The sequence below is a fragment of the Sebastes fasciatus genome, chromosome 16 (genome assembly GCF_043250625.1).
Source record: "Sebastes fasciatus isolate fSebFas1 chromosome 16, fSebFas1.pri, whole genome shotgun sequence".
Taxonomy (NCBI): domain Eukaryota; kingdom Metazoa; phylum Chordata; class Actinopteri; order Perciformes; family Sebastidae; genus Sebastes; species Sebastes fasciatus.
Genome location: NC_133810.1, coordinates 11,987,051 through 12,008,962, shown reverse-complemented (window position 1 = coordinate 12,008,962; position 21,912 = coordinate 11,987,051). Strand labels below are relative to the sequence as shown.

Below are 21,912 nucleotides of genomic sequence, written 5' to 3'. Positions count from 1 at the left end.
AAAGTGTTAAGAGAGAGGAAGAGGCTGAAATGACCACAGCGAGAGTGCAAACAGACCGGAGAAAGTGAAGGCCTCAGTTCTTCCTCCCTCCACCCGTCTCTTCTCGAGCCCAGGACATAAACAACACACAGGCAAAGAGTCTGACCTTAAGAAGGAGAAACGTTTCATTTAGCAATTTGTCCTTGTGTTCCCTGACCTCCACTAACCTAACCTAACCCTGTGCTTTACAATTCAACGCTGGACCAGAGACAGAAAACACTCCCTGCAGCTCGCAGCTCAAGGCTTTCATTGTCAAGTCTGTCGTTTCATTGTGTAAATGCAAAAAACAAAAAATTTATTTCTGATGCTCAGTTTTTTTTTTAAATAGTTTCATCATTAATGAGGCCTGTATCTGTTATCAACTAATGGTCCTTTTTCAAAATAGTACATTTGTCATTGTATAAACTCTGCAGACATTTGATCAAGCCCCAACTGAAGGGCATTCTCATTAATCAGGTTATATTAGTAAAAAGGGTAATCATGGTGAGATCAAACGATAATAACAACTATAGCTGGAAGTTATGTAATGTGTTTCTTGTTACAACTGTGGTGCAACTTCTTGGTCAAAGCTCTATTAAGAATACATCACGGTGTCCCTGTTGGTATATAAAGCCCCTTTCCCACTGAACAAAAAACCCACTAACACCCACTAACATGGCTCTTGTCTTCAGTGGGAAAGGTTACAGAAGTCATGGATATTTATCGCCTCTTTTCTGGTGCGATGCTATGTGACGCACTTTGAAGTGCATATTTAATAGATAAGATCAACAGGGATTTGGACGGTTATTATAATTTATCAACGTACAAAAAGGGAAGTTTATTTCACGACAATGACCCGCTAGCTGTACATTATCCTGCTAATTAAACGGTTAATTACTTATTGAATCAATAATTTGATTCCGACTCTGACATCAGAACTAGGTCCATAGCAACGGTCTGCTATAAAGAAATAAGAGACAGTAAAACGCTGTGGCTGACCAATCAGAATCGAGTATTCAACAAAAACCATGTAATAAATACCTGTGCTGACCATCATGAAAAAATGGGAAATCTGTTTCTATGTACACAAATCAATACATTCAATTTCGTGACTATTTTACGAACTGTTGTGCGACTGGGCTCTAAATAAATGTAATTTCTAGGGGCCAGGGTGTTTTTTTCAAGTCACATGTTGATGGACATCGATCAATTTCACAACATTGGAGCACAGAATTTTAAAACTTCACAAATAGCAATTTGCATAACACCACAATAACAATATTTTTTCCAATAATTTGTAACTGTTTTTTGTTGTTCTTCCATCAACACCAGACTATATTTGTTATTTTTTTCATAATTGAACACCATATATTCCTGAAAACAGAATTAATATATGCTATTGGAATATGCAGAAATACTTTGTCCATAGGTGATAAGTGCTACTGAAAGAATACTGTTATGATTAAGAGTAATGACATGACCCCGAGGAGAGAGAGAGAGAGAGAGAGAGAGATGAAGAGTGGGAGAGGGAGGTGGTGAGTAATTTACACCAGGAAGTAATTATGTAAATTCTAAGCCGGTTCTTCTAGTTTACAGTCCAGCCATAAACCCACTGTGATGTCTGCCTCGCAATAAACATTATTTATTTCTTTGTTTATTAATGCCTCCTCTGCTACTCCTCCCCCCATGTTCCTGTGTTATTTTCTAAAAGAAAGAAACTAATACAAAAACCCTCACAGACTGAGAGGCCCCGCGAAGTTTCATGTTGAAACATTGGGTTAAAAGATTAAAAGTAGGGGTAGGGTATGTTAATGTGATTACTTTTTATGAAACAAACATGAGTCCTTGATGTGGGTTTGTTACATGTGGTTTGATATGTTTTGCGTTTGTGGAATGAAAAGCTGAAGTTTCAAAGTGGGTATTAAACAGATTTAAAGGCCTCAGGACGAGGAAAGTGAAATCGGATGAGGTCAATCTTTTGCCGACCAGCGTCTTGTAATCAGTTAGGATGTCCAAGAATTTTTATATGGAAACATGGGAAAAAAACTCTTATCCCGTATACATCAAGTCTTCTCCTAACTTATGTTATCCCCATTGTTTTCATATAGACTGCATCTATAATATAGACTGCATCTAAGCTGGCTAAATCTGAAAATGCATCACTTTCTCATCAATTTCACACCCAAAAAACGGATAAATATGAAAAAGCCGGCCTTGCTGTTTAATGTGGATAGGGAAAAACAATGAGGTAAGCCTGCTGTGTGGCAGTAAAGTTAAGAGGAACACTTTCTGTCGTTGTTTACTTGTGAAGAATTTACAGCCATGTTTGCTCAACGTAAAACAAAATATTAAAAAAACTCCTGATTAAAACCTTTTTGCATCATTTCAGTATAAGTTCAGACCAAGTAACGAGCGTTTGCCTGGAGGCTACGATCCGGCACCACCACGTCCACATTTTAGCTTGGCCTAAAGCCGCATGTCTTATTTTCATAACATCTCGGTTGCCCTGTCACAATATCTGCAAACCTCGGTTGGGTGCCAATAAGCCACCCGCTGAAAAACACCAAGCAGAGGTTAAAGTCCGCAGAGACCCGGCAGCTTGTTTTCAACTGTCAGAGGCAGGATTCCTTAATGACATGTTGTATCCCATCCTAACTGTAACATCCTCCCCACAGGGTAAATAAAAGCTCAACGTTAGTGTGTGTGTGTGTGTGTGTGTGTGTGTGTGTGTGTGTGTGTGTGTGTGTGTGTGTGTGTGTGATCAGAAAGAGATATATGATCTGTCCTCCCCAAAGGCAAGAGCCTCCGGTGACGTACGTGCACAGCTCATATGTTCAGGAGAAAAAGAAATGTCCACGTGCATGAACGCAAGTGTAAGAGTATGTATATAGTCCTATGTGTGTGTGTGTGTGTTAGTGCACATGTGCATGCACAGCAGATAGCCTCTGTGTTTATTTAGTTTGAGGTGACAGCAGGAAGGAAGGCAGGTTAACGAGCTGCCGGCTCCAGGCACCCAGGCACATGGTGGTTACGCAACGCCAGCCAACTCCTCTTTCTTTCTCTCTCACACACACACACACACACACACACACACAGATAATACACTCACCTGGGTGAGAAAACAGACGCACTCACAAGTATGCAGGCACATTCAAGCGTCCTAACAACAGCTGAATGGGATTTTGACTCCGTACAATACGTACAAAACAAATCAAAACTAACTGTTTAATCTGTCTGACATGGATGCACACTCTAAAGGCTTCTGTCACGAAACACAAAATGTAGAGAACAGACGGATTTGTGTTTCCTGTTCACACGTTGATTTTTAGCACTTCGCGAAGGATTTGGCACAGCAATTGTCGAACCACCATCGCAACACTAGATGGTGGTCGATCAATCCAGGTTGCACTTTCGTTGCATAAATAATCTTGCTTACAGGCACATACAGGTGAGCATCATCAGCGTAGCAGAGGAAATTGATTCCATGACTGCGTATAATTTGGCCAAGAGGTGAAATATAACGAGAGAAGAGCAGAGGGCCAAGAACAGAGCCCTGAGGTACTCCATAATTCACATAAGATGGAGTATTATCTTACTACAAATTGATTTTCCAGTTGGTTTAGAAGTATACAATGACCCATGGGGCACTACGGCTGCACTGAGATCTAAGAGTGAAAAATGTGGGTCAAAAGTTGCTGATACAACTCCAGTTCGGCATTTTGGCTGTCGCCATCTTGGCTTTTGGTCGTCGCTATCCTGGTTAATTGCAACTAGGAGTGACACGACAGTGTAGAGCTAAGTACAACCAAACGCTGAATAAGACATTTTTAGGCGACCTAAATGTTACACTTAACTTTCATGAACTGAAAACACACTGTGAAAGGGTTAAAGTTGTAAGACGAAAACGCGGACAACACCCAGACCGGACAAGGCTGTGGTAGCGACCTGTCAATCACAAGGTAGCCACGTGCTAAAGCATACCCTGCTTTATCGTCTATTTTACTCTAAATGGGATCATAATTTACTAAATGAACATGACTCAATTCATTTTCTTATAAACTTCTATACAATCTGACTTCTTTTTGCAACCAGAGGAGTCGCCCGCTGCTGGCTATTCGAAAGAATGCAAGTTTAAGGCACTTCTATATTGGCTTCACTTTTCAGACCCAGAGGTAGCCCACTGACTGACACATGCGGCCGGCCCGGCTATGTCAACAAAGCACAGAGAAGTTTTGATTACAACACACAGAGGAAGAGTGACTTAATTCTCTGCTGACATTACTTCACTATATCTTTATATAGCAAATAGTTGTTTGCTACTATATTAATGCTCTGGGTATTGTATAGAGAACCTTTAAAGCTAGTGGAGACAGTTCCAGTACTCAAACATGATAAATGAACAATATTCAGCATTGTAGGTCAGAAATCTTTTAAAAAGTTTAGCTGGTAGGGGGTCAAAGAGGCAGGTTAGACAATGTTTCAAGAGAGGTAGTCTCAAAATTTGTAAGACTCTCTGGGATTCAACATCTGAATATTGCACTACCAATTCTGCAGAAGTAGCTGGAGATGAGGAACTAATTTTGTACCTAATCCAATCGATTTGCTGCAGAAAAAGAGAAGTTAACAGACGGCTGCTTTTGAGTAAGTTTGGCAGTTTCAAAAAGAAATCGAGGATTTATTTATTGTTACTGATTATGGGAGAGAAATATGCTGCTTTACCAGTGGACAACACATGCTTGTAATTCAATACACACACACACACACACACACACACACGAGGTAGAAAACTTCCAGTTTTGATTTATCCTCCAATGTCCTGCAGGCCATGTGGTTCTTAAGTAAACCAGTGTGTAGACTTCTTTGACTGTCATGACTTTGACATCTATCATTACAATTCATTTAACAGTTATAAATGTTTGCTTGTATTAGTTTCAACAAACCTAATTAGGCTTATTTATATAAAACATACCATTTTGGCAGAGATGACACCAAATATGTTCAGTACTTTAATGCTGCTCAATTCAATTACACTTATTTTTTTTTTTACGTTATTTAAGCAGAGTTGCCATCACAGAGTCACCGGCTGGCAGGCTCATACATTCTCACATGTACATACACAGAGCTGCACATGTGCACATGCTCACTAACATGTCTACCAGGTGCAGCATCTGTGATTGTATTTTGTGCTGCGTTGAAACATCCAACCTGTGATTTACAGACCCAAAAGGCAAAACACAGAGAGAAGGACAGAGAGAGGCAGACAGAAGTGCTGGAAAAGAAAGTAGGAATTAAGTATAATTTATAAATATATATATATATATATGTGTGTATGTGTGTGTGTGCACATGGCAGTGATGGTCAGTCAAGCAGAAAAGACCCCCCACGTCACCAATTAACACACTCTCACCTTTGACCCCCCGGCCCAAACTCCGCTGAATGGCTCTCTAATGGAGGCCAGATTTTGAGATTGTGTGCATGTTTGTGTGTGTGTTTCCACGTGCGCTCATACTCGGTTGCGTGAGTCCATCTGTATGTGCATGAGAGCAACAGACAGAGAGAGACAGACGGACAGGAAAGGAAAGAGAGTTTGTGAGTACAAAGAAAAACCAACTCCAGAAAGTGGAGGAAGTTTACACAGCCGACTTTGCAGAGCTCCAGGAGCTGCTCTATTTATAAAGGCAGCAAACCCTCACTACATATGTGTGTGTACATGTGTGTATGTGTGTGTGTGTGTACACAAGAGCATGTTTTCATGTGCTGTATGTGTGAGCTGTTTGTGTGCGTAAATTTCAGCGTGTGCACGACTGTGTGTGTCTGCATGCGTGTGCGTTAGAATTAATAAATACGCACAATTGAAGGCTTCCTGTTATTTGGCAGTGAGGCCAGAGGAAGTTATTTTGTGGTACACTGATAATTTTGGTCAGAACAGCGGGCTATAAATACTGTCAGCGCTACGCACTCTATCCCGCCTTCCTCTCCTCGCTCCATCCCTCCCCAAAATGAAAAACTGGTGTGCTGCAGGAAAACAAGAGCAAAATAAGCGTGCAGGGAGTTGTTTTTAGATTTTTTACAACGTCCCTCTCTTCACATTTTGCTCTGGTGTCGGGTTCATTGTAAGGAGCAGGCATTGTGTGGGAGCATACACGCCCAAAAAAACTTAAAAAATGAACACATATGCATAGACAACGTGAATATGAAGCTTTATATGTATTAAGTTAGTTTGAGTTCTGCTCAGCTGTTGTGAATTTGATGCCAGTTTCACATGGGAACAGGTGTTGTTTAGACATAAAAAGCAGGCTGGCAATGTTCTATAGTTTTCTTATTGTCAACCAATCCCATGAAAACATTAACACCAGTAATTCATTTATCCTGCTAACAAGCATTGCCTGTATTGCCAGAAACGTAATAGAGTTTACTCCTTGTACTATAGACCTACATTGTCCAAAAACTATTAAAAACACATCAATGAGCGCTGAGTCACATGTTCCCTCATTATAATGAACATGGGTAGTGTTGTTTATTTTGAGCCAATCCCACATGCATCATTCTGGTGCCGTAAATACTCACAAGTGCACCAAATGTGCAGTGATCCGCAGCCGAAAATAGTACCCCGACAAATGGACCATTTACTCCTGTGCGCGTTTGAGTGTGTGTTGTCCTAAGAAGTGTACATTTTTCTACTTTTACCTTTACGTTCTATGTAACGTTACTTTTGACAACAATGTTTAGGAGTTCGGGAAGTACCTGAGCAGTTCTCAGCTGCCTAACTGTAGCCTAACACGGTGAAACAATTAACGTCAGCTAAGTAAACACTGCTTAGTGGCAGGCTAAAGTCACCAGTTAACACCGCAGTCTAGGTGGTGACTCTGCCGAATGCGTCGGCAGCTGTGTCCTCGTAAAAGCCTTCAGATTGACTTTAATCATTTATTGTCTACGGCAACCATTTACGCAAGTTACTACGAGCAACCACGGACGCTTTCGGCTGAAAGTCCCCAGTTAGTAGTGTAGTGAGTAGTCCCCGGTGCCGCTAGATGGTTGCCGGATTCGTCTACATATATTTTTTTAAGATTTTGGTCTCCAGTAGGAACTAATGGCCTTGAGGTCATAGCAGAGAAGTCAAAAAGTACTGACATTTGTTAACAGTAAGAAAAATACAAAAGTAAAATAGCGCCAGCCTCATCCTTGAAGGGACAATAAGTGAAAACAATTGGGAAGAAATTAGTAAACAATTTCAAAAAGTCAAATATGACAAACCTTAAAGAGGTTTGTCAAGTGCTCTCATATCTGAGGGTTTTACAGTAATGAGGACTTTGGCTCTGCACCAGTAGTGGAACACATTCAGGTTCAACATGTTCACCAATAATGCAAACTCTCACAAAGAGAAACATACACTGGGACACGGCCTGCTACACATGCGCACACTCGCATTAATATGGCACTCAAAGACGCATGTGGCCACTGCATGAGGCATGCCAGGAAATTCTTTCAAGGGCATGTTAATATTCCAGATGCTTTTGGATATAAACAAGCCTCCAAATTGGAGAGCGGAAATTCGATTTGAACGCAGCTCTGCGTGGTGATACAGAGATGTTTATCCCTCCCTGCCTATCTCTGTAGCCGGATGGCTGAGTGGCCACTTAATGTTTACCTATGATAAGGGCTTTCTGTTTGACTACCAGTTAAGCTGCAGTCAACAGAGAGGCCACAGTGGGGAACGTAGTTTTTATAAAAAACCTAGCTGTTGCTCTTGGTGATTGGAGTCAGGCTGGTACAGTACACTCCAGATGGGCCAAACAGGGTGGGAGAATCATTTCTGTTGTTTGTTTTATCGTACTTTGGGGCAAGATGAGTGTGGACTTTGTTGTGCAGGATTGTACTACAAATTATAGAAAGTTTATAGAGACCTTATAAAGGCTTTTACACACCAGGGGCGTGATGAATAAACAACACGAAAATGCGAAATAATCGCGTGCGAATATTATATGTCGAGGGCTTTTATTGTGAAAGGTAAGAACAAAAAGAGTGGGCTGCGCTGCCTTCGTCAAGGTTGAAAGGAGTGTCGTTTCATAAATGTAGGCGCAACTCAATACGTTCCGCACAACGTGATTGGTTGATGCCTATATTTGCTGTCTGTGTGAAAGTATTCATGACAAAAAACAATAGTTCGAAAAGATATATTCACGTGTGATTAATCGCACGGAAAAAAACACTGGTGCATAACGGCCTTAAGACACTTTAACGTGAACCTTTAACTTCACCTCTAGCCTATAAATCTTAAATCGCAGGCTATTAATTGATAAACAAAATATGTATAGCATAATATATATAGTAAAATGTATCAATGTTTAAATGCTGACAGTTAGCATGCCATATCTAAAATATTAGCATCTTATCATGCTTACGTAAGCATGTTAATATTTCATTATGGTATCTCAAGCATGGATGTATAATAAGACCTGGATACGGTGCCTCTGTTCAGCCTTTTTTCCCATTTTTTCCAGTGGCCACTCGCGGTAATACAGCGAAAAATCCCCCCTGCGGCCCAAAAAGCCTTTTCCCTCATAGACCATCATTGTAAAAGAGACGTCTGTAAAATTGTTGACAGGACACCTCAAACTGCAAACAAGGTTGATTATGATTTTTGATCCATGGAGGTTCAGTACAGTCTATGGGCCAAGCGGGAACTCCAAAGACCGACTGTACATCAGAGTGTTTAGAGCAGGAAATGTAAAATGTATGTAGTATAGGAGGAGACAGTTTACCCTATAGAAGGTATATCATATTGCTGACTTAAAAAGGACAGTTGGGAGCTTATCTGCTCGCTGACTCTCACACTGAACCTCCAGTGTTTTACTGATGTTAAATCTTCAGGCAAAGACATTTTGGAAACAAACTCCCCCAGCAGTGAATGTTTTGGGGTTAGACATCTGCCACGAGGAATCTGATCCATAGTTAACACTGGAGAGCAGCCTCACCGCACAGCATTTTACGGCCATGCTTTATGTACAGGTTGTTAGTATGAATGGCCTCTCATCATTAAGGACAAAACAAGCACGGCTCAGAGTTTATGGCACGACCACTCAAGTCAGCAATCCACAGGAAACCGCACAAAACCCCTCTGAGAGTTCAGGAGAGTAACAACAAACATATAGGCTACTATTTCAAGGTTTATAATGCAGCCTAATTTAGGCCTCCAGCTGATCATTTATATAAAACATACTGTAGCTGTGCAATGTTAGTTGCTATGCCAATTGTTGTGATAACCAGTGTTTCCTAATCCTCATCCTTTTATAATGTTCCGCCTCCGACATAAACAAATAGTTGTAACTGACAACTGTGTGATGTCAGTATCGTTTCTTCTCAATCAACCCCGGTTTGTCCCGGGACTTTATCCCCCGGCAACGTCGGAACTCACTGTTTACCCATCCCATAATAAGGCTCATTCAGCTGAGGACATCTTGATTAGGTCTACTGAACGTCTGGTTCTCATTTAGCATGGAGGATGGGGACAGAGAGAAAGGAAGTAAGAAGGAAGGAAGGGGGTAAGAAAGGGAGAGGAGGACGAAACAAGAGAGGTGAGTGGGAAAAGGAGGTGACTGCCCTGGAAACAGAAAATGATAAAGAAATATGTAATCGTCTTTTTTTGGGATTATTATTATAAAATTGACGTCTACTTTATGAGAAATCTAGTGTCCTTATTTTTTTTGGTACCACTTTATAACTATCATTAATAAATGGTAAATTGATAGAATATTAACTTTAGTTTTTTTACTGTTAACAAACCATCAAATGATAATTAATCATGTTTACTAATTCTTAATAATGCTATAATGTATGTTTATTTTATCATTAGTTTGTGTGACATGAAACAATTGATAAATTATAGATTGTATCAGCTAATAAGAGACTATAACTATTACATTCTGATTACATTAAAACTATTTATTAACTGTTTATTGGTGCACGCATTATAACATTTCATATACAATATTTTAAATATTTTTTTATGATTATCAAATAATTTGCAAACTTTTTAGAAATTGTTTGTTATATTTCTATAAACATTAAATAGCTAGATGGAGCAGAAATCAAATATTAACTATTGACAAAGTATTGACTATGTATCTAAATAATGTTTATAGATGCTTTACAAAGTATTTATTAATCATTTAGTGTAAATCTTTTTATTAAATTTTTCAAAGTACATAGTCAAAACAACATACCAAACAATATAAGGTGCACAACATATCAGACAAGTACATGCGTAACTAAAATACTAGAGAGAAAGAAAGAAGAAAAAAAAAAAGAAAAAAAAAGAAAAGAAAAGTGGAACACTACTAAAATAACATCCACATTCACACAAGTATGGATGTATAAATGTATGTTATTTTATTAATCATTTAACAAGGTAATATAATCATCAACTTTATAATAGTCATCCAAATAATGTTTATAGATGGTTTACAAAACATTAATTAATCATTAACGAATACTTAATATAGTATATAAAATGTTATGTGCAACAATAAACTGCTAAAATATACATTATAGCATTACTAATAATAAGTAAACATTAATTATCATTAAATTGTTTGTTCACAGTAAACTAACTATCACTATACTAAACTAAAATCTAATTAACAATCACTATACCATTAATTAATGATGGTTATTATAAAGTGTTACCTTTTTTTTGTCTGACCTACAGAACTGATAATACAGGATGTGTATTGATTTTTTCTTATTTACATGCATAAAAGTCTACCCCAGTTACCTCTGCTATAATGTGGCACACCGTCTGTCCTGTGATAAGTTGACTTGCAACAGACATCTGATAAATTCTGGTGTATTTGGATTCCCTTTAGGATATCTTTGAAAGAACAGCAGGTCACCCTTTCCTGGCAAATCACTATACAAACAAGCAAAATGAGCAACAAGTGAAAGGTTTCCAGAAATCTCAGTCAACCTCTCCTCTCCAGTATATATGCAATTACACTGCACTTTATACTGCAGAACACTTGAATGTGGTTTCCCAAAAAACATATTGGATTGATCTACAGCACAATAAAGGGAAGAACATTTAGGAATAGTTTGATGTTTGTTTGTTTTCTTCCTGAGTTAGATGAGAAGACAGACTGAATGATTTTGTTGCCTAAACCTAACTGCGGATGTTACCGTAGTTTTTTTTGCATGGCGTACAAATGACATGCAAAAAGCCTAAAATGCGTCCTCATGACACGCAGAATATCCTTGTAATGTTGTGCTATTTATACGCCTTCCCATGAGACCGGGTTGACATATTAAACAAATGAGATATAGTGTGTGAATTAGTGAGTTTTATGGGTGTTGGAAGACACACTAGACACTGGAGGCTCGTTCATTTTAAATCGATCTATCGCTTATTTTCTCGATTAATCCTTTAGTCTATAAAATGTAAGAAAATAATCACAAGTTCCCAGACTCCAAGACGACGTCTGCTTGTTTTGTTTGACGAAAATCCGAAAAGATATTCAATTTACAATTATATAAAAGAGAGAAATCAGCAAATTGACATTGGAGAAGATGGAACCAGAGAATTCGTTTTTTTGCTTGATAGTTGACTTAAGCAATTATTCAACTACCAGGATTGTTAATTAATTTTGCTTCAGCTCACTACATGAATCCAGAACATGACATTGTGCGGGAACATCTCCCCCTTCATAGGATGAAGTAATGGGCGTGATGACACACAAAATTAATCCAGCAGCGCTGTTGCATCAGAAAAAACGCTGGTATCACATTCACATGCAAATATGCAACACACACAGAGAGAGAGCATGTTTATGTGACAGAGTAGAGTTCATGTAACAGATAAGGGACGGTAGAGTCAACAGTACTGTAGATAGCCTGCTGATAGAGTGTTCCTTAGCTTCCGCTGCCCTTTGTTTACCTAATGATAAAGTGGATCTGTATGTATGTGTGTGTGGATATGTGTGTGTGCGCGCATGAATACTTGTGATTAAGTGGGTGTTTTCCATCTCCCATTGTGCCACAACCAGGCCACATCTTACATCCTTATGTGTGTACACATAAATGTATATTTGGAGCAACACTGTCTCCTAGAGATTATGTTTGCTACTTTTGATAAATCATTTTGAGAGAAATGTATTTGCTGCCTGGATTATGCTCTGTCTCAAAACATTTTCAAGTGTTATAGGAGCAACGAGTAGTAGGGAGGTGGTCGGGGTGGAAAGGTGCATGTTCAAAGAGCAGGACTTTGATACCAGAGACCTGAATCTGGGCCCGGCAGCAACCTCCAGTTCTGAGAAGTGAAGCCAATGAGGAAGTGCCTTAGATTTGCATTCTTTCTAACAGCCAGCAGGGGGCGACTTCTCTGGTTGCAAAAAGAAGTCTGATTGTATAGAAGTCTATGAGAAAATGACCCTACTTCTCACTTGATTTATTACCTCAGTAAATATTGTAAACATGAGTTTACGGTCTCAACTAGGGATGTCCATAATTAACTGTTTAACTGTTAACGCTAGCGGTTAAAAGAAATGTTAATAATTAACTCAAAAGCTGAGCGGCTCAGAGGAGCGCCTCGTCACTTTAAGGAGAAAAGCTGGTCCGCAGACTACGTGTGCAGCCTCCAGCAATGCTAGAGCTGCTAAGGTAGCACAAAAATCTTGTCGGTTAACGGTTAATAATTGGTTAACGAGGGTCGGTTATCGGTTAAGAAAAGTTTTCAAAATTAACATCCCTAGTGTCAATCGCTAGTTTCAAGTCTTCTTCAATACAGCATGATGTTCATTTTGTAAATTATGGTCCCATTTAGAGTCAAATAGACCATAAAGCAGGGTATTCTTTAGAACGTGGGACACACATTGACACTCCCGCAAGGTCAAAGTATTACCTACAACCACTTCCTGAACGAAATGTTTAAACATGTATCAGGAAAGGCCTTGAGGTAAGAGAGGCCATCAGGTTTTCCCAGGTTCAAGAACACTCTGAATACAAGTTAAACGCCTGCAGACAAGTTGGTTAAACAGCTTCCGTGGATCCACCCAGTTTAAAACGGTTGTACGCTATTGTGCAGCATAGCGACAAAGAGAGATTTCTTTGCAACGTTTCTTTGTCAAGCAAAAATATAACGTTCAATAAGAGATGATTTATACCTCCACTGATTTTCTCTGTGTGGGAAAACAGGCTAAAGTGCAGTCAGATCGACAAACAGGAGATTAGAGAAAACAAATACAGTAGGTGTGGCACATCAGCAAGGAGGAAGAGCTCCAGCAGAGTGGAGAGAGAGAGACAGAGAGAGAGAAAGACAGTCGGACAGACAGGCAGTTGTCGTGCTTTCCTCTCTGCAGTCTCCAGTCGAACACAGAGCGGAGGAGTCATGCACCAGCGGAGGAAATTGGGAATGTGAAACATGCCAGATTAGAGAAGCAATCGGAGGGCCTGCAGACAAACTCAATGGCTTCAACCATGGGAAAAAACACGCACCGAGACACGCACACAACATAAACGTGCACGTATGCACACACAACCGCAAAAAAAAAAAACATTCCGATTTTGAACCACCTGCTGCATTCCTCAGCCAATAAGTCAGCTACTTAAGGAGCCAGCTTTTAATCAGCCAGTCGGTCAAAGAGCCAGGCGGTAAAGTGGCCATCCATCCTGTCGGTTGATCAGCAAGGCGACTAACCAGTTAGCCAGTTTAGTGGGATTTACTACTTAAATAATCTGCAAGCAAGCTGCCCTTTTTGCAACATCAGCTTGTGACACAAACAAGAGAGCAACACCAAGCACAGGGACAAGTTATACTTGGAATGATTGGTACTAAAATCATATACTACAGATGTGAGCTGAGTGTTGGTCAGCCAGCCACACACACACCCAGCCAGCCAGCCAGGTGGCCAGGACAGGACAAGAGCAAGAGGAAGCAGTTATTATGGAGGAAGTCAGGACGTCTTAAAGCCATTATATGCCCCTCAGAGAGAGGCAGTCAGAGGCAACACAGCTGACTGGAGCGCTTCAAAGCAGGAAGGGACCCAGCCACCACCTCCACCTCCACCAGCATGCATGTTCAAGGGGAAGTGAGGAGTTTACAAGGTGAAATGGGGGCAGGGTGATCAGGGAGGATGAGCAGAGATACAAGGGTGTTTGGATGTGCGATGGCCACACCTGCTGCCGATAACACAGCTGATTTAAATCCTCCTGCACACACCTTTAGTTTACACTTAATAGTTAATTTCTCTTCATTGAGTTTGTTGAACTTTTGACCACATGGACACATCAGCAAACAGATAAATGTTGGCAGGGTATTAGTTTCTATTTGTAGTGCATGAATTTAGTTCACTTTTGTACACTTTATAGTCTAGATAAGTTCACCTTAAGTTATTCTAGTTTGTATTACCTTGAGTTACCAATGCTGAAAGTGTCACTGCTGGTTGGACATCTTGTCAGGCTGGAGCCAAAGATGAACCCCATAAAGCAGAGCTCTTAAATACAGGAAATGGCCAATCAGAATGTACCAAGTGCCGCCACATCATAGGGAGGGTTGGGATTTCCAGTGTGTTAATCTCCTAGTTAAGAGATTTTTTTTTATTTCTTTAGCAGTATATTAGTTTGTTGGGGCTTTTGTTTTGGTTAATCGCCAGAATATTTATACTGATGGACTAATTGTCCTGTTTTGTTTTAACCTTTTGGGTCCGCAAAAGGGTTCATTTCACAAGGCTTCATGTGCACACCAAACCACCTGTTGGTCAAAGTGTGTAAAACAGGCAAGATATGCACACATATGCAGTGTAAAAAAATATTTAATGTGGAAAACATTCAACAAATACGTGTGTTTTTTCTAATTTTTAAAAAAATCCTGACTTTGACTATTAATAAAAGTGTGATTTTTCATATAATCTAAAAATGTCAAAGTTGTACTGTTAGATACTTGCTCAGTACAGTGGTGGGAATAGGATGGAGTTGGAAGAGAGGAAGTGATGGTGGTGAGTTATAGCAGAGCTTAAGGATGGAAAGTAGTAGGTGAAGGATGGAAAAGGAGGGTTTGATGCAAGGGAAAATGGCTTGGCTGTTGAACAGTAAAGGCATAAACAAAAGAGAGATAGAGTTGAACTGTTGACGGCAGCTGGGACAAAGTGGTGCAGGCCACTTCCTGTCCCATTTTCAAAATAAAAAACTAAACCAGTGTTAGGAATATTCTGACCGTATCAGATTTTTTTCCTAGATTTCATTCTTCACCATCATACCTCTTGTATATTTGGTGATGTCGACAAAGCACGGAAAAGCTCTGATTAACACATACAGAAGGAGAGTGACTTCATTCTCTGCTCAGGTAGACATTACTCCTCTATATCTTTACATTGGAAAATTGTTGTTTGCTGCTATATTAATGCTCTGGATATCAAATATAGCACCTTTAATGATGCCTTTGGGAAATTTGGGATTATAAAATAAAGACCAACATGATAGCTTGACCATTGAGGATGCCATTTCATTTCCAAAAAATCAATCCAACCCAATAATCCCACCATACTTTTGCCTATTTTGTTGCCTCCCTCCCTTCTCTTCCTTATTTCCTCCCTCACACTTCTGCCATTTTTTCCTCCTGATCCATTTTCCATCTTTTGCCCTCCTGATCTGCCTGTTTTTTCCTCCTTTATATTTCCTACCTTACGCCTCCCTTCCCTCTTTACCAGTCGCCTTCACCTCCTCCTCCTCCTCCTCCTCCTCCTCCTCTCTCCAGCACCTGTGCCCCTGCGGAGGGGGAGTTCCGGGGAAGAGGAAACCCCCGGGGCAGCCAGGCACCTCACAGATGGTTAGCAAATTACACCTTCATTACCTCTCCTCTTCCTCTCTTCCTCTGGCCACTGCTTCACAATGACTCGCTGTTCCTGTGACACCTCACATCTGTTAGCAGCTGACCAGTCTGCTCATAAATGTTGCACCTATTTAGGAAGTTTTAAATAATGAAACCACAATACTGCTTCTATTTTATGTTTTCAAGCTACTATTTTTTTTTACAATAGGCAAAAATATTTAATGTACAGCTATACTACAGTATAAGCATAGTAGTGCTTTGTTATCCTCGAATGACAACTTGCTTTATGGCAGTTACTCACTAAATTGTTGTACAAGTGACAAATAACAGGTACAAAGACATGAGCACATAAGGCCCAGGAGGCGTTATGTAAGGAGCAGTTAATCATTATAAGGGCTTGTTTATACACTGCAAAAAATGACAAGCCTGAAATGTAATTTTATCATCCAATCTTGCCAGCTGTGTGTTTTGTTTTTTTTCATTGCATTATGTTACTGCGCAGGGGCATCGTTTTGCAAATTCTAGTTTAATTGAACGTATTCGACACAGTAATGTGTCTTTAAAACCATATCAAAAACACGTAATCGATTTAAAAAAAAAATGCCTCAAGACAATTTGTTTGTGTTTGATGTAATTTCCCTGAAAAAAGTTATATTATCCTGAAAAGATTGCATTTATTGAAACCAGAAAAATCTTGCAATCCAATCTTACGCAAGCGATTAAACTATAAAATATCCTGAGATTAGTTTCATGTCTAGATCTTTGCCCTGCGCAGCATTAACCGCAGGGTTATGTTGAACTTGTGTTATGGTCTGCCAGGGAACAGTGGAAACCAGAAATCCTATTTTGTTTCAAGAAAGGCAATTTTTCGTTACTAAATCACAGTCATTAATAAGTCATATTAGGTAATAATTTAAACAATATCACTTTACAAATACTAGGGTAATTTACGAGAACAATGATCAGCTTTGAGCTTTCTTTTTGGCTCACTCTGTTGGCTCCATTTCCAGAGAGATCTTTACACATCGTCTCTGCTGGACTGGAAAGTCGAACGTGTCAAAAACGAGTGGGGAGGTAAAATTATAAAACAGTCTGATAGAAAGATGCTCATCATGGGAACTATAAAATGGAGCGCTAATCATGATTCATTGGGGTCTGATATATGACACAATATCAGCCTGAGAAGTCTGTTTTCTGTTATTTCATAGAGGTCGACGATGTGTCTCAAATTAAAGTTCCAAAGCTCTGTATGATTTTTGAAGAATTTCCAGACGAACGCAGTGTAACGTAATCCTGTGCGAGGCAGCGTGGGAGCCGTGTACACAGAGGAGAAAGTTAATCATTGATGGATCAGTTTCTTCTGCAGTTTGAATAAAGACCACTGAACAGTGGTTATAATGTGATTAGTGCTCAACTACAGGAAACCTGGTTCACGAATATCTTGAAAAATCAACCTATGAAAATGTAGGGTACTAAATAGCATAATAATCATATAAAATAGGCCTACATTCAGATCAGTATTTGTGTGGCTCTTTAAATACACTGTTTGCGCTGAACAGCTTCTCGTGTGGCGAAAAAACGAAAGTGACAAATGTTGGCATGCTAACCTTAGACTATATATAAGAAGTGGAATCACCCATTGGTTTGTGGACTACCGTTTTGATCATGGTTTTGAAGCATCGAGTTCGGGATTTTGGCCACTTTCAATGAGAGGCGGAGCCGCAATCAGGCGCAATCCTGTGAAGCGGCCGTGGTCGCCTCCCGCACACGCCCGCCCGATGCCAGAGTTGAATTATCTTGAAAAAAATTTCTACGCGCAGTGCAAATCAATGGACGAGTGACTGAGCCGATTGTGCGTTCCCTGAAATATATAACTGTTTTTGGGACATTTCTCTTCGTTCCAATGGACAGCACTTGCATAAAACTATAACTACTGGAAAACGAAAGTCAGAAAGCACATTGTAGCTTATAGTTGAGCCCTTTTAAGGTGCTTATTTAACATATGCAGGCCTTTATACTGTGTTTAATGTTAAAGAGCACACTGAAGGGTAGTATCTTAGTATCTTAAATGCTAAATGTTAAAAAAAATAACTTCCCGTGCCCTGATAAAAGAGGTCACCATAGAGGTCACCAAATGCAGTGAAACTCATTATGGTAATTGTTAAATCAAGGGTTTGACTTTAAAAAGACCTAGACCAATGAAAAATCTTAGTCGACTAACACTCATACGATTCTGTCGAATAATCGATTAGTTAATTTCATAGACAGATCTGTAAAACTGAGTTTCTCCACAAGGAATCACACAATAGCACCACTTTTAATCTTGTGTTTACCAGAGATGTGCTCACAAGTTTCTTGGAAAAAAAAGTCATTCAGCATGAAAAAAGCATAAAGAATTAATAATCGACTAAAGAAATCTTAGTCGACTAAGACCAAAACGACTGATTAGTCGACTAATCGACTCTCTGCATAGTAAACTGACACTGTATCGTATAATAAAGTAGCCTATAATTCCCTCATAGCTAATAATTAGCAATCCTGCACATGATTATTAATCATCAGACAGAACATGGGAAAAACAGAACTTAACTTATAAGCCTTTCCAAGTTCTCCTAATTGAATATCAGCGGTTTTGGTTGCATACAGTCTTTAGGTTACCAGCTGTTAATTTGTAATGACCACTGACTGACTCACACACACCCTGTATCTTATTTCCATGCCTCCTCCAGCCCAGCGTGAAAGCACAGGGCCCAGTGCACCCATTAGTCAAGCCGAGGAAGGCATGGAATAATAATGAACGCACCTCACACGCATGAGCAAGTAAAGTCCCCCCACCACCTCCACCACCACCACCACCACCGCCTTCGCCACCACCGGTGAGTTTCCAGGAGGTATTTCCATCATGTAAAATGTATGTCCCTCTCACTTCAACAGATCTCGCCATCCTCCTATCAAGAAGGGAGATTTTCAGTGCTATGACGTGGACCAACCGCAACGGCAGAAAAGAAAATCACTTCTTACTTATTTCTGTGTCCCAAAAGGTTGTTCCGAGTTTTACTTTACATCTTGTAGACGTCATCTTTCATCATATTTGTCATCATCATTATTAATCACCATGGTTACGTCAGTGTCTGATTGTAGTCCAGCATTTGGTTTGCTCATCTTTCTGCTGATTTTGAGGTCTTTTATGAAAGTTTTTTTGTAAAAGCTTCTCGCTTTTTACGTTTTTTATTATTGTTTTAAATTACTGTGTAACTATACTGTTGTGCAAACAAACTAATCAGACCAATATTGAGGGAGAAAACAGTCCAGCTTCCAGCTTTAAAGTCTTTCACCATGTCATGCCGTGCTGCGTCTGGCTTCTCCCAGTATTTAGTCTGCCTTCTTGGATGAAATAAGAAAGACTCCACACTATTATTACTATTATTATTATTATTATTATCATCATTATTATTTAAAAGGCAAAATAATGGCATTGCAAGGCAGATGCTGGATTGAGCAGCACATTTAAGAGAGTGGAAAATCAGAGGGAAATGATTTCCTCACAGCTACACTGGCAGCGTTGAACAGCAGTAAGTTTGTGTTAATTTTATGTTTTTTTATCATTCAGCATTTATTTCATGTGATGTCAGGGGACTGAGTGGAGAATGCTAAGGTTGCTGTGAAAGACAGAAGCTTTAACATTGCACATGTGGCTATGCATGCTAGTTAAACACACGCCAAGTAAAGGTTGAAGACAGCAGTTGGCCTTTCAGATTTTCACTGGGAGCAGTTAAAATTGTTCCACTTCTTTATTGGAGCTATCTGATGTTTACACCACCAAAGATTCAAGATGTATTTATGGTTGCACCATCCCATCTTTGGCATAATTTTATACTAATTTCACCAAAATCAAGGCTGACATATTTGATATCTCCACTTGAATTTAAAATTTCTGTCAGTTTTGACAATGAGGTTTTACTGACTGACCCACCAACAGGGTCAGTGGGTTTAACGGCGCATTTCCACCAGATCCGGTGACAGATCCTATGGAAAGCAGAAGAAGCAGTCGCCCAGTGCATGGTGGGAGTGATAAATCTCAACGTTATGCAAATGAGCCCGTCCAGCGCGACACATCTGGCTCACGAAACTTGGACCAAGCTGTCAAACTAATTGATGTAATTCGGAAATGAAACGAGATTCAGCAGAGGCATAGTCTATTTCTCATGTAAATATATATACGAAATAACTGAAATTTTAACAGCAGGCCCCCATGTTGTTTCCTGTTTGAATCGGCAAGCAGAAAACCAGGGACCAATCAGGTGCATTTGGGTTACGTCACCACTTGAGCGACCAGTTGAAAGGAGCAGCGCATCCCCTAGTGTCCTCACCAGAACGCCGTAAAAAGCCGCATTTTATGAGTTTTTATACCGTCAAAAGCTGCGTTTCAACTTTAAGGGCCATGAAAAGTGGTGTTTCCCCGCTCTGGGTGGCGATTCACCTTTGCGCGCTGTGAAAAGCGCAGTTTCACCTTTGCACGCCATGAAAACCTTGGCGTTTAACCCAGTACAAGCTGTAAAAAGCAGCATCCTTATAGTTTGTATGCCGATATTTACTGAGGAAAAAGTGACAGTCTTTGGCATTTTGGGCTACCTGACCACTGCAGCCCTAGCGTTTAAGCACTAACCTAATGCTATCCACTTTTAGCTCTGTACTGGCATCCACTCTTTTTCTGTTACCCAGCCACCTCACCTATAAACAAAGGGCTCCACTCACCTCTACACCTGGCTGTGTCAGCTGCGTCCTGAGAAGTTCATGGATACCATCATCTTCGGCCCAGCAAAACCAACACATCCTGTGCCCGAGAGTCTGATGGCTGATTTTTTAAATCTCCGGTCCCATACCTCCATTCAATGTGTTGTTTTAGCCACACTCTTTTAGCTTCCACACCTGGCTGCAGTCAACATGTAGCTACACTCCGCAACATAGCTTTTATTGACAATTTGAATCTCTTCTGGAACTATTTTAACATTTTAACCTAACATATTTGACTCTGTTTTTAACTCCACTAGAAGTGACTGAGCACTGGAGATGGATGTAATTAAAAGAACTCACTGGAGCACCTGAGACAAATTACAGCTTCTTCTGTCTGCCACGACCTAAACTCAACCATTGTTTAGGCTCACTAGCGCCCCCGTGTGGACCGGATGTATCGGACACTCCCATTGTGACCAGGGGCCGTTGCTTAAAGCGAGTTTACCAATTAAAACAGGCTTATTTCGGTTAGTCTACACCCGAAATTCCATACTAACATGATATTTAGTACGCTAAAACAGTATGTGAGATATTTACTACGTCCGAAACCTAATTATGTAACCAACTGTATGCAAATTGCATTATATTTCCGGTGAAATATTACAGTATGGTACGGCATAAATATCCCACAATGCAATAAGGTAGTGAGGATAAACGTTCAAAACGGACATTGACAGACAGCACTGTAACATCAATAACACTTCAATTTAACTGTAAGTATAAGATTTCACTTTGCTTTAAGTAATATATATTTTCAATGAATTCAGACTTTGATTTTCACAAAAACGTAATTTTGGTCACATGAGGTTTGCACAGGTTACCATGGTTACACATTTCCAACCAGCAAGGAGGCTCTCTGGAAGTGACGACATAAATTACATGTGTACAAATTACACATAACTTACTACTGTTTATTCACACAAAAGTATATTGATATTAACTACTATCAGTTAAAAAATGAAAGGTTATGGAAAATCAACTTTAATAAATAATGGATTAAATTCATTTTACAATGATAAATGATAGACCTACATACGTGTTTACATAAATGTAGAGGCTTATGCTACAAAAATAAGAGTTAATCTAAATTACCACCAATAGAATGATAATAGCTACATAAATAGTTAACAGTACAATTGCAAATATAGAATATAGAATACACAGTTTTGGATCCGTTTTAAGCAATTTCTCAATCTCTAGAAGAACAGAAGACCATGACGTTGTGATCAATAGACATGACCACATTAGATGGAAATAAGTGCTCAGTTTTTGCTACCACCTTA

The 21,912-nt window shown here is 39.6% G+C and overlaps 1 long non-coding RNA gene across 3 annotated transcripts in view; it reads right to left on the bottom strand.

Moving 5' to 3' along the window:
- The window catches only part of LOC141752631 (uncharacterized), a 34,440-nt gene extending 13,478 nt beyond the window's left edge, over window positions 1-20,962 (bottom strand). For 2 of the 3 annotated variants that reach the window (XR_012590280.1, XR_012590279.1), the window contains exons 1-2: window positions 20,591-20,962; window positions 57-145 (exon numbers count right to left, since the gene is read on the bottom strand). This is a non-coding gene — a long non-coding RNA (uncharacterized LOC141752631). The remainder of the gene's footprint in view (window positions 1-56; window positions 146-20,590) is intronic. The other variant, XR_012590281.1, reaches the window with a different exon arrangement.
- Between the last annotated feature and the right edge of the window lie 950 nt (window positions 20,963-21,912).